At 54.9% G+C, this 9,200-nt stretch overlaps 1 protein-coding gene and 1 pseudogene across 1 annotated transcript in view; one reads left to right on the plus strand and one right to left on the minus strand.

Annotated features, from left to right (window-relative positions):
• ART1 (ADP-ribosyltransferase 1) overlaps window positions 1–9,200 on the minus strand; it is a 65,678-nt gene that overhangs the window by 7,805 nt on the left and 48,673 nt on the right.
• Window positions 3,461–7,674, plus strand: LOC100343873 (GPI-linked NAD(P)(+)--arginine ADP-ribosyltransferase 1-like; annotated as a pseudogene).

Genomic DNA, 9,200 nt, shown 5'->3' on the forward strand with positions numbered 1-9,200 from the left:
GGGGCGTGGCCTTAGGGCCGCCTGTGCTCTCCCTTCACCTGGCTGCTCCTGCTAAGCTGCTTGTGGCTTCTCAGCACCAAACACTCATGCACGTGGAAGTGGCCTGCCCTCTGCTGTGTGAACCGCAACTTCATTTGGGGACCTTTCTTTCTCCCTTAAAGCCCTCGCTCCCCTGTGCATTTCTCTCATGGAATAAGGAGTTTGAAAACTTGCCGTCTGCCTGGCCTCTTTAGCCAGCATTCAGAATCTTCTCTGAATGCATGACAAGGTGCAAAGGAACAGGCTAATTTATATGGGAAATATTAAGAAGCAAATCGCCCACACCCTCCTGTGCCTGCGGCCCCACTCCACACCCCTCCCTGGTCACCAAGGCCAGCAGTCTCCCGCCTGTGCCTGGCCTTGGGCCGAGACCCCGGAAAACAGAGTGGGACATGCCTGGCCCTGACCCCTGCCCCAGAGGAACTAGGACCAGCCCAGTAGGTGCCTAGAGGAGTCATAAAGCTTCTGGGAGAGGGGGTTTCCTAGAGAGGAGATGAGTGCAGGACCACAGGGAGGGCAGAGCCTGGTGGGGCTGGGAGTTTGTTCTGTAAGCAGCAGCCACACAGGCGCTGGGGCTGAGCCACCAAGCTGAGGCAGGGCAGTGCACAGAGCACTCACAGGCCGGGCTAAGCGGCTGTGGAGGGACGTGTGCTTGGTTCAGGGACTGTTCTGGGTTTGCTGCTCTACCTAGATGGGACTACCTCTGCCCTCATCACTTCATCTCTCCATGTTCACTCTGCATTTAGAGATTTCTCAGGCTCCGCTGTGGAACAGAGAGGTTCTGCACAGGCAGAGAGCGTGGCCAGAGCTGGGCCTCACAGACACTGCTGCCGCTGCTCTCCCTGGGGACAGTGAGGGCTGCCCCAGACCTGAGCAGGGCAGGGTGTGGGAGTGAGCAAAGGGCAGGGGACCAAGGAGGGCCCTGTCCCATGCCCAGAGCTAGTGGTCAACTACACTGACATTTGCTGAATGATGTAAGGAATGGATTCCCAGGTGACACCCTGGGTGGCCGAGTGAGTATGGGGAGAGCATAGCACAGGAGACTCCAGACTCTCAATGGGACAGGAAACATTCCCACATCCCCACCCTCCATCCCAGCTAGACTCAGGCGGGGGAGGACTTAATCCCAAGATGTCAGGAAATCTCCAGGAACCCAAGGCCTAACGCACAGAGCCCTGGAACCCGGGAGCAGCCTTGTTGCTCCTGAGCTCTGGACTCACCCTTCCAGAGCCCTCTCCTCCCTCTTTCCCTGACTCAAAGCCCCCGCGCCTCTCCCCCGTCTCCTCTCAGTGTCCACTCTGCTCCCTCCTGCACACCGGCCCCTGTCGAGTTCAGATCTCCCAGACAGAACTCCCCATTTCCCTCCACACCTGATCATCATTCACTCCATGTACTAACGAGCACCTGCTCCGTCCTGGGCCTACAATAAGAGCAAGAGGAGCCTTTGGGTCTGCTCTGTAGGGAGAGTGCCGACAGGGAACATGTGTCAGAGGGCCAATCTCCCACGAGGCGTTCTCCCTGCACAAAGCCACCGTGACATCAAAGTTCAAACAGTGGCCCCCAGGACACTCTGCGGGGGACGATGGAGTCGGAGCACTGAACACAAGTGTTGCCTATTTCCAAGCTCACCACCCTGTGTACACTGGTGTGCTTTCCCACACCGATCATACCTCACTTTAACTGGAGTAGAGAGAAGAAACACTGACCCGTTCTGTCCGCAGAGGCATGCCAAGAGTAATAGAAACAACAACAACAACAAAGGGAAGTAAAGAGACATTCATTAAACACACAAACAAAGAAAAGAAAAAACTCTCCTCATATTGCAGAATCCTTGCTGCTACCCTTGACCTTGCCACCTTCTCCTCCCTGTGGCCCAGCAGAGCCAAATCTGGGGACTTCCACAGGTGACTCTGGGTGCAGCCTCAGCTCCTTTTCCTTAGGCCACGGGACAACGCCCTCAGCCCACTCCACAGCTCCTCCTATGCAGGGTCAGACGCTCTCGTTCTCCACCTGTTCTCTGCAGGGCAGAGGGCAAGAAAGGAGTCGTCAGAGCTTTAGAGGCCCCGAGAGCTTTGCTGCAGACCTGTTTTGCTGTGTGCCGCAGACTCTCGGCGGCACACAAACACGTGTGCTCACGCGTCTTCTGGTTGTCTGTAGATTGGCCATGTAGTGCCATGATGCCACTTTCCACAATAAGAACAACTAGGAGAGTGGGAGGGTTGCAGCTGCACCTGGCGCTGGAAGTGGGGGCCTGAGACGGGTTCCTGCGGCTGCTTCCCGGAAGCGCTCCTTCTGGAGTTGTCTCGCTCTCTATCTCTCTTCCCCACCCTGAGCTGGAACTAAGTTGGTCAACCTGTTGGGTCTTCAGGAAGGATTTTCAGAGAAAACAGGATTGTCAGATAAAAATTTTTTTGAAGACTTGTTCATTTGTTACAATAGTAAAGAGATAGAGGCAGAGGGAGAGAGAGGCAGAGAGAGGTCTTCCATTTGCTGGTTCACTCCCCAGATGGCCACAATGGCCAGAGCTCTCCCAACCAAAGCCAGGAGCCAGGGGCTTCTTGCATGTCTCCTAAGTAGGTACAGGAGACCATGGACGTGGGCCAAGAATTCTTTTACTGATTTTACTGCTTGAACTGCCACCTGCACTGCTGGCACCCATCTTGGGCAGACAGTTCTAGTCCTGGTTGCTCCACTTCCAATCCAGCTCACTGCTGAAGTTCCTGGGTAGACAGCAGAGGACGGCCCAAGTTCTTGGCCCCTGCTCTCCACGTGGGAGTCAAAGATGAGGTCCAGGTTCCTGGTTTCAGCCTGGGTCAGCCCAGCCCAGCAGTGGTGGCCATCTGGAGAGTGGATCAGAGCCTTTCAAATACAACAAATAAATCTGAAAAAAAAAAAAAAAGTGTGAATGGGAACACAGGGAGAGAAAGAAGAAAGGGACTTTGTGATTCAGGTGCTGCCCACACCCTGCCCAGAAGGACCCATTGCTTTGTTAAATTAAACAGAAAACAGCAGCAGCAGCAACCCTGATCTAGTAACTTTGAGTTCCAATCAGCTCCAAGGCCAGGTCACCCTCTTCTTGCAGCCACCTGGGCCCCTCCTGGCCTCTCCCAGCGAGCAGGAGGCTGTGGCTCCCTCCCTTCCTGGGGAAGCAGGCGGCCCCTGGACTCTGCTTTCCCTGGACACAGCAAGGTGTCTCTCTGTCCCCTCCTGGAGGCAGCTGAGGGCGGGGAGGAGAGGGCTCAGTGCACAGCAGAAAGCAGGGACAGGGCAGGACCTCTGGACCGTGGCCCTGCTCGCCTGGCCCTGGAGGCCAGCACAGCCCCCTGGTGCCCTCGGCTTCCTGCATGACGGACCTCAGCCAGACCAGAGGATGCGTCACTCACTCCTGTCCTCAGAGTTCCTGCCGCCACAGCCTTCCCTTTCTCTCCTGCTGCCCCAAATCCTCCTGCCCGCAACGCACACCTTTTCTCTCCCTGTGTCCACTTGCTGACGCCTTGTGCTCCTAGTCAGCCTGCGAGGCCTCAGTCACATGTCACCTCCAGAGAGTGTCCCACGTCCCTTCCAGCAAGACGGGTCCTCTGGCCCCTCCCCAAGCCAGCGTTTCTACATTGTGTCGCTCTTTGCCACACGGCGCTGGGGTGGGGGTGGCACAGAGGAGGTGTCAATGGACACTTTATAGTGTAGGTATTAACACTGCAATTTTCCAGGTGAGGATGTGAGAGTGTAAGGAGACAGCAACTATACCAGGGTGGCCCCAACCATGTGGGTTCCTGCGGTGGCGAATCTGCTCCTTCTGTCCCTGGGCCTTTTGGAAACAATTCAGGTATGGCTGTCCTCCAATGGCCCCATCCCCACAGGCACCGAGCTGTCAGGTTCTCCCAGACCATGGAAGGAGGAGGACCCGGTTCTGCCCACCTCGGGAGTACCTGCCTGAGCTCCAGCCGAGTGTCCAGGGAGCTTGCGGCTGTGTGTCCAAGCCCTCCTGCCTCCTTGGGTTGAGGCCCCTTATGCCATGCTTGGCAATAGTAGCCACAAGACATCCAGGCCACAGTGTCTCCTGCAGGCCCAGAGCCACCTGGTCTAATGTCTAGACCTCTTCTCTCAGGAGACAGAGCTGGACAATGCCCTGGACTCCTTTGATGACCAGTACGTCGGCTGTGCAGTGGCCATGACAGCTGCCCTCCCGCATCTGAACCTCACGGAGTTCCAGGCCAACAAAGTGTATGCAGACAGCTGGCCGGAGGCAAGCCACAAGTGGCAGGAGCACCAGGCCCACCAATTGCCTGTGGGTTTCCGGGAGGAGCACGGGGTGGCCCTGCTGGCCTACACGGCCAACAGCAGCCCCCTGTACAGGGAGTTCAATGCTGCAGTGGGCCTGGCAGGTTGCTCCAGGGGCCACTACCTCCAGCACTTCTCCTTCAAGACCTGCACTTCCTGCTGACCGAGGCCCTGCAGCTGCTGAGAAAGGACCAGCGGCAGTCCGGGTGCCGTCGGGTGTTCCAGGGGGTGAAAGGCCTGCGCTTCAGGACATCAGGGCCCAGGTCCACTGTCAGGCTGGGGTGCTTTGCCTCTTCATCCCTGAGTGAAGATGTGGCTCAGAAATTTGGTAAGGACACCTTCTTTGTCATCTCGACCTGCTCGGGGTCCCTATCCAGGACTACTCCGCCTCCCCTTGGCAGTCGGAGGTGCTGATCCCCCCCTTTGAGACCTTCCGGGTCATCAATGCAAGCAGACCAGAACAGGGTCCTGTCCGCATCGAGCTCCAGGCACAGGACAAACACAGCAAATACAACTGCGAGTACATCAAAGGCGAGGAAGACACACCTGTGCAGAAGGCAGCCTCCCCCATTCCCAAGCCTTCAGCAAATACAGGCCCCAGTCCCCTAGGTCCATGTGACACTTAGAGAAGCACAAAATCCAAACTAAGTGAACAGAACCAGCCACGGGCACCAGCTCTCTGCCATTTCCAGCTACGGGGACAGCACACTCTGTCCTTGGAGGGAACCAAGTCAGGGCAGGGAGTCTGCGGCAGGCTTCCTGACCAGGGCAGGGGTCCTGGGCCTTATGAGGGGCAGGCATCCCCAAGGGTGGCAGGGAATTAATTTCTGACTGCAGTACTGACGCCCACACCACCAGTGCCAGAAATAAACAGAGCCTCCACCTAGTTTAGGCGAGGCGTGAACTTACAGAGAAATAGGGATTGTGTAGTGTTGCTAGGGTGGGAGGTGAGGTGAGACAGCAGGGAACGTTGTGCCCCTAAGTTCCAATGCAGCCTGTGGTCAGGCAGGTGGCAGCTGCTCTCTGAGCCATGCTCTCAGGACTGGCCAGATGGAGAATCAGGAGGATGAGCCCAGGGGCTTCACCACTGCAGGGCTGTGGGCTGCTCTCCCAGCTGGGAGCTGCCCCTTCTGCATGGCTAGTGGCAGGTGCTAGTGGTAGGAAATGAGAGCCAGAGACTGGAATGACTTGTCCAGGGGTCAGCCACAACCAGAAGCCAGGTCTCTGCTCTGAGTTCCGATGATGTAATCTCAGCTACTAGAATAGTTTAGCATTTTTCTACCCACATCCCCAGTCTACGAAGCACCTCTCCTACCAGAAGAGCCAAGTTCAGCATCGCTGGGATCCCACTCACATCTCTGCCCATGTCCTGCCCACCGTGTGGTGTCCCTGTGGCAAGAGAAGAAAGCAGCGAGGACCTGACGACTTCTGGAAGGACTGGGGCTCCCAGCACCCTCTTCACCTGTCTCCCTGCCTCCCTCAATTCCTCCCTTCCTGTCTGACCCCTGTCACATTCTGGGTACCAGCGAATTTCACAGCTACGAAACCAACCGATCATTGTCTCTCTGTCTGCAGCCTCGGCTCAGGAGCGCCTCTCCACAGCCTGGTCCCTCCTGCTGCTGCTCGCCTTCCTTGCGGTGGGGCCCTTCCCAGGAAGCCCAGGCCTCTTCTGACCCCCCAGACTCTGGACATTCCTGCCTGCTGCCTCTGCCCACTCTGCGGATGCTGCCCACCCCCAAGGTGTACAGAGCCAGGATCCCTGGCACACCCATCAGCTGGAAATGTAGGCTTTCTATCTCTCTCTCTCTTTCTCTCTCTCTCTCTCTCTTTCTCCTCTCTCTCTCCCTGTAAGCTGCCAAACCTGCTGTTGGAGAAACAGGAGAGAATGTGGGGACTGAACCTCATCTAGATCTAGGAGTGAGACTGTGAATGGGGGTGGGGGTCAGGGTGAACTCCAGGACAGACGGCAACTCACTCTTAGAAGAGACTTCCACTCATGTCAGGGCTGAAGGGATTTGAGAGTGGGGTCCCTCTAATGCATCACCTGTCCACCTGGAGGCTCCTATTCTCCCCTCCCAGCAGCCCTCTCTGACCTCTCCCACCTGCTGGGGGAGGGGCCCTGCCTCTGTGCTCCCACAGGGCCCTGGTACTTCCCTATCACCTGTCCACATGTTCTTCCCTTGGCCAACAATGAGCTTTGCGGGGCAGGGACTGTTCTTAGACACAGAGACAGTGCCAGGAAACATGGGAATCAGACAGGAACAAATACCTGTGAACGGCTCTTCCCTCCACTGTCCCCACCTTGGACATGTTAGGTTCTCTGATGTCACTCTGGGGCATTGGCATGGACTGGATCCAGCCTGGAGGACAGAGGGAGAGGGAACTGCAGGTTCTCTCAGGGCTCAGCAAACCCTAGTCTCTGTCTTGAGGACAAAGCTGTGACTTCCGCTCCAGTCCATGAATGCTGAGGTCTTGTCTCTAAAGAGACAAGCCACATCCATGGCTTCCACCACCACTGCCCCAAGGGTAGGACAGGATACGGGGCAGGCACAAGGTACACACTCAGTTTATTATGAGCTGGGGCTTCACAGCCAATTGTCGGTGTGGCCTCCTGCTTTGGAATAGGCCATGAATCCCAAACTCTTACAGGCAGGACCCAGTCCCTCTCACAGCCACCGCCAGGCACAGGAAAGCTGGCAGTTGTGGTCCCTCACTCCCACCGAGAGCTCTGACAGCGGCCTGTACGCGTCAGTCTCCACCACTGAGCGTGGTCCTGAGCCTCCCTGGACTTCCTCCTTCCTAGGAACCAGGGGAGGGCAGACCCTGGACTTGCCCTAGTTGGGCTGCACAGACAAGCGTCCCCCTGTGGACTGTATAGGCAGCAGCACTGATCCTTGGTTGGAATCCCACAGGAGTCCCAAAAATAGTCATAGATCACCGCTTATCTGACCAGCAGAAAGAGGTGAACTTGGGAAACACCACAGATTAAAACCTAGAGTAGAGGCCGGCGCCGCGGCTCACTAGGCTAATCCTCCGCCTAGCGGCGCCGGCACACCGGGTTCTAGTCCCAGTTGGGGCGCCGGATTCTGTCCCGGTTGCCCCTCTTCCAGGCCAGCCCTCTGCTGTGGCTAGGGAGTGCAGTGGAGGATGGCCCAGGTGCTTGGGCCCTGCACCCCATGGGAGACCAGGAAAAGCACCTGGCTCCTGGCTCCTGCCATCGGATCAGCGCGGTGCGCCGGCCGCAGCGCGCCGGCCGCGGCGGCCATTGGAGGGTGAACCAACGGCAAAGGAAGACCTTTCTCTCTGTCTCTCTCTCTCACTGTCCACTCTGCCTGTCAAAAATAAAAAAAAAAAAAACCTAGAGTAGAAATTACTACTATCCACAAAGTGAAAATAAATGGAGTCACTCATGATAAGTAGGAACTTATGTTAAGCTCAGTGCTTGCTAGAAAAATGCCCCTCATCAGACTGGACAGACAGCTCTGGACACTCCAATAAGCGTGTGGTGAGGGTGATAGCTGGCGTTACCTCACCAGCTCGCATGAGGATTGGACATGAGCGGGAGACACTCAAGCCCAGACAACGTACTGGTGACACCTTGGGGAAATCCGAGCTGGTTGGATTGAATCAAGCTTCGAAAGCACATGAACAGCAGGTGAGCTGCAGGGAAAAATTAGATAAAAAGGGAGCCTTTACACTGCTCTCCATCCTCTCGAGGAACACAGCCCGGTGTGTGTGGACCTCTGGATCTCCACACGTCTGGAGCTGAGAGACAGCCTGTTACTCTGCATGGAGCAGGTAGCGGCACAAGCCAACAACAGACAGAGAGCCCAGTGCATGTGAACCTCTGGATCTCCTCGCACTTGGAGCTGAAGAGGCAGCTCGCTAGCCCCCTTGCTAAGTGACACAGGCGACTACGGAATCAAAACTCTAGCCGAGACGCCACCTCACCACCTTGCCTGGACCCCTTATCAGCTTACTGCCAGGCCTGGCTGCAGAGCCTGACCAGGCCTCTCAGCAGGGGACCTCTCCAACTTCTCACCTTGCCATGCACCTGGGAACTTTGAGCCTACTGCCCAGAGTGACAGCCTTCCCACGACTTCCTGCCTGGAAGTGACTGATCCGAGATCTGTCTGCCGAGACGTGGAGCTCCGGACCTTGAACACTGACACTCTTTTCTGTGATCATAATAACGAGCCTTGAAAATGCAGCTTTTACAAATAACGTTAGTCATGTGTAATATAATTATGCTTTGACCCTATGACTAAAAGTAATGCTATTATAATTGGATAGTCTTTGAAATTACTCTAATATTGTATACTGTGATCTGTGGGTTAATGTGTAAGTTCAAGTAGTATTATTGATATTGATACTAATGATATGGATTCCAGTAGTTCTTTAGTCATTAAGGAAATAGTGTTATTCTGTTAAGTGTTATTATAGTAAGTCAAGTAGTTAAGTCAAGATAAGTAGTTATGTTAAGTTAAATAGTAGTTAAGCTAAGCTAAGTAGTTATATTAAGCTAAGTAGCTAAGTTGTTAAGTCACATTAAGTAGTTGTGTTATATTTATTGATAAGTGTGTCAAATAGTAATGATTGACAAGCATATTGATATTGGTAAGTGTATTGATCCCAATAAATAAGTAGATAAAAGGTGTGATAATATCTTTGGTGTGTAAGCAATAAAAATCTTCATTGTGAAGCCAGTCTTGTGTCCTGGTGTTCCTTACTTCCCTGTGCTCTGATGCGTCACTCTTAGCCCCTGTCGAGCTGTGTGACAGTAGGTGCTTGCGACAGTTGGTGTAGCCGGCAGTCATGAGAAAGAGCAACTGACAACTGTCATAACCTACAGTTGGCGTGGTCGGCAGTCATGAAAAAAGGAG

This window comes from Oryctolagus cuniculus, chromosome 1 (genome assembly GCF_051225735.1).
Source record: "Oryctolagus cuniculus isolate XC-2025 breed Fujian yellow rabbit chromosome 1, ASM5122573v1, whole genome shotgun sequence".
In the NCBI taxonomy this organism is placed as follows: Eukaryota; Metazoa; Chordata; class Mammalia; order Lagomorpha; family Leporidae; genus Oryctolagus; species Oryctolagus cuniculus.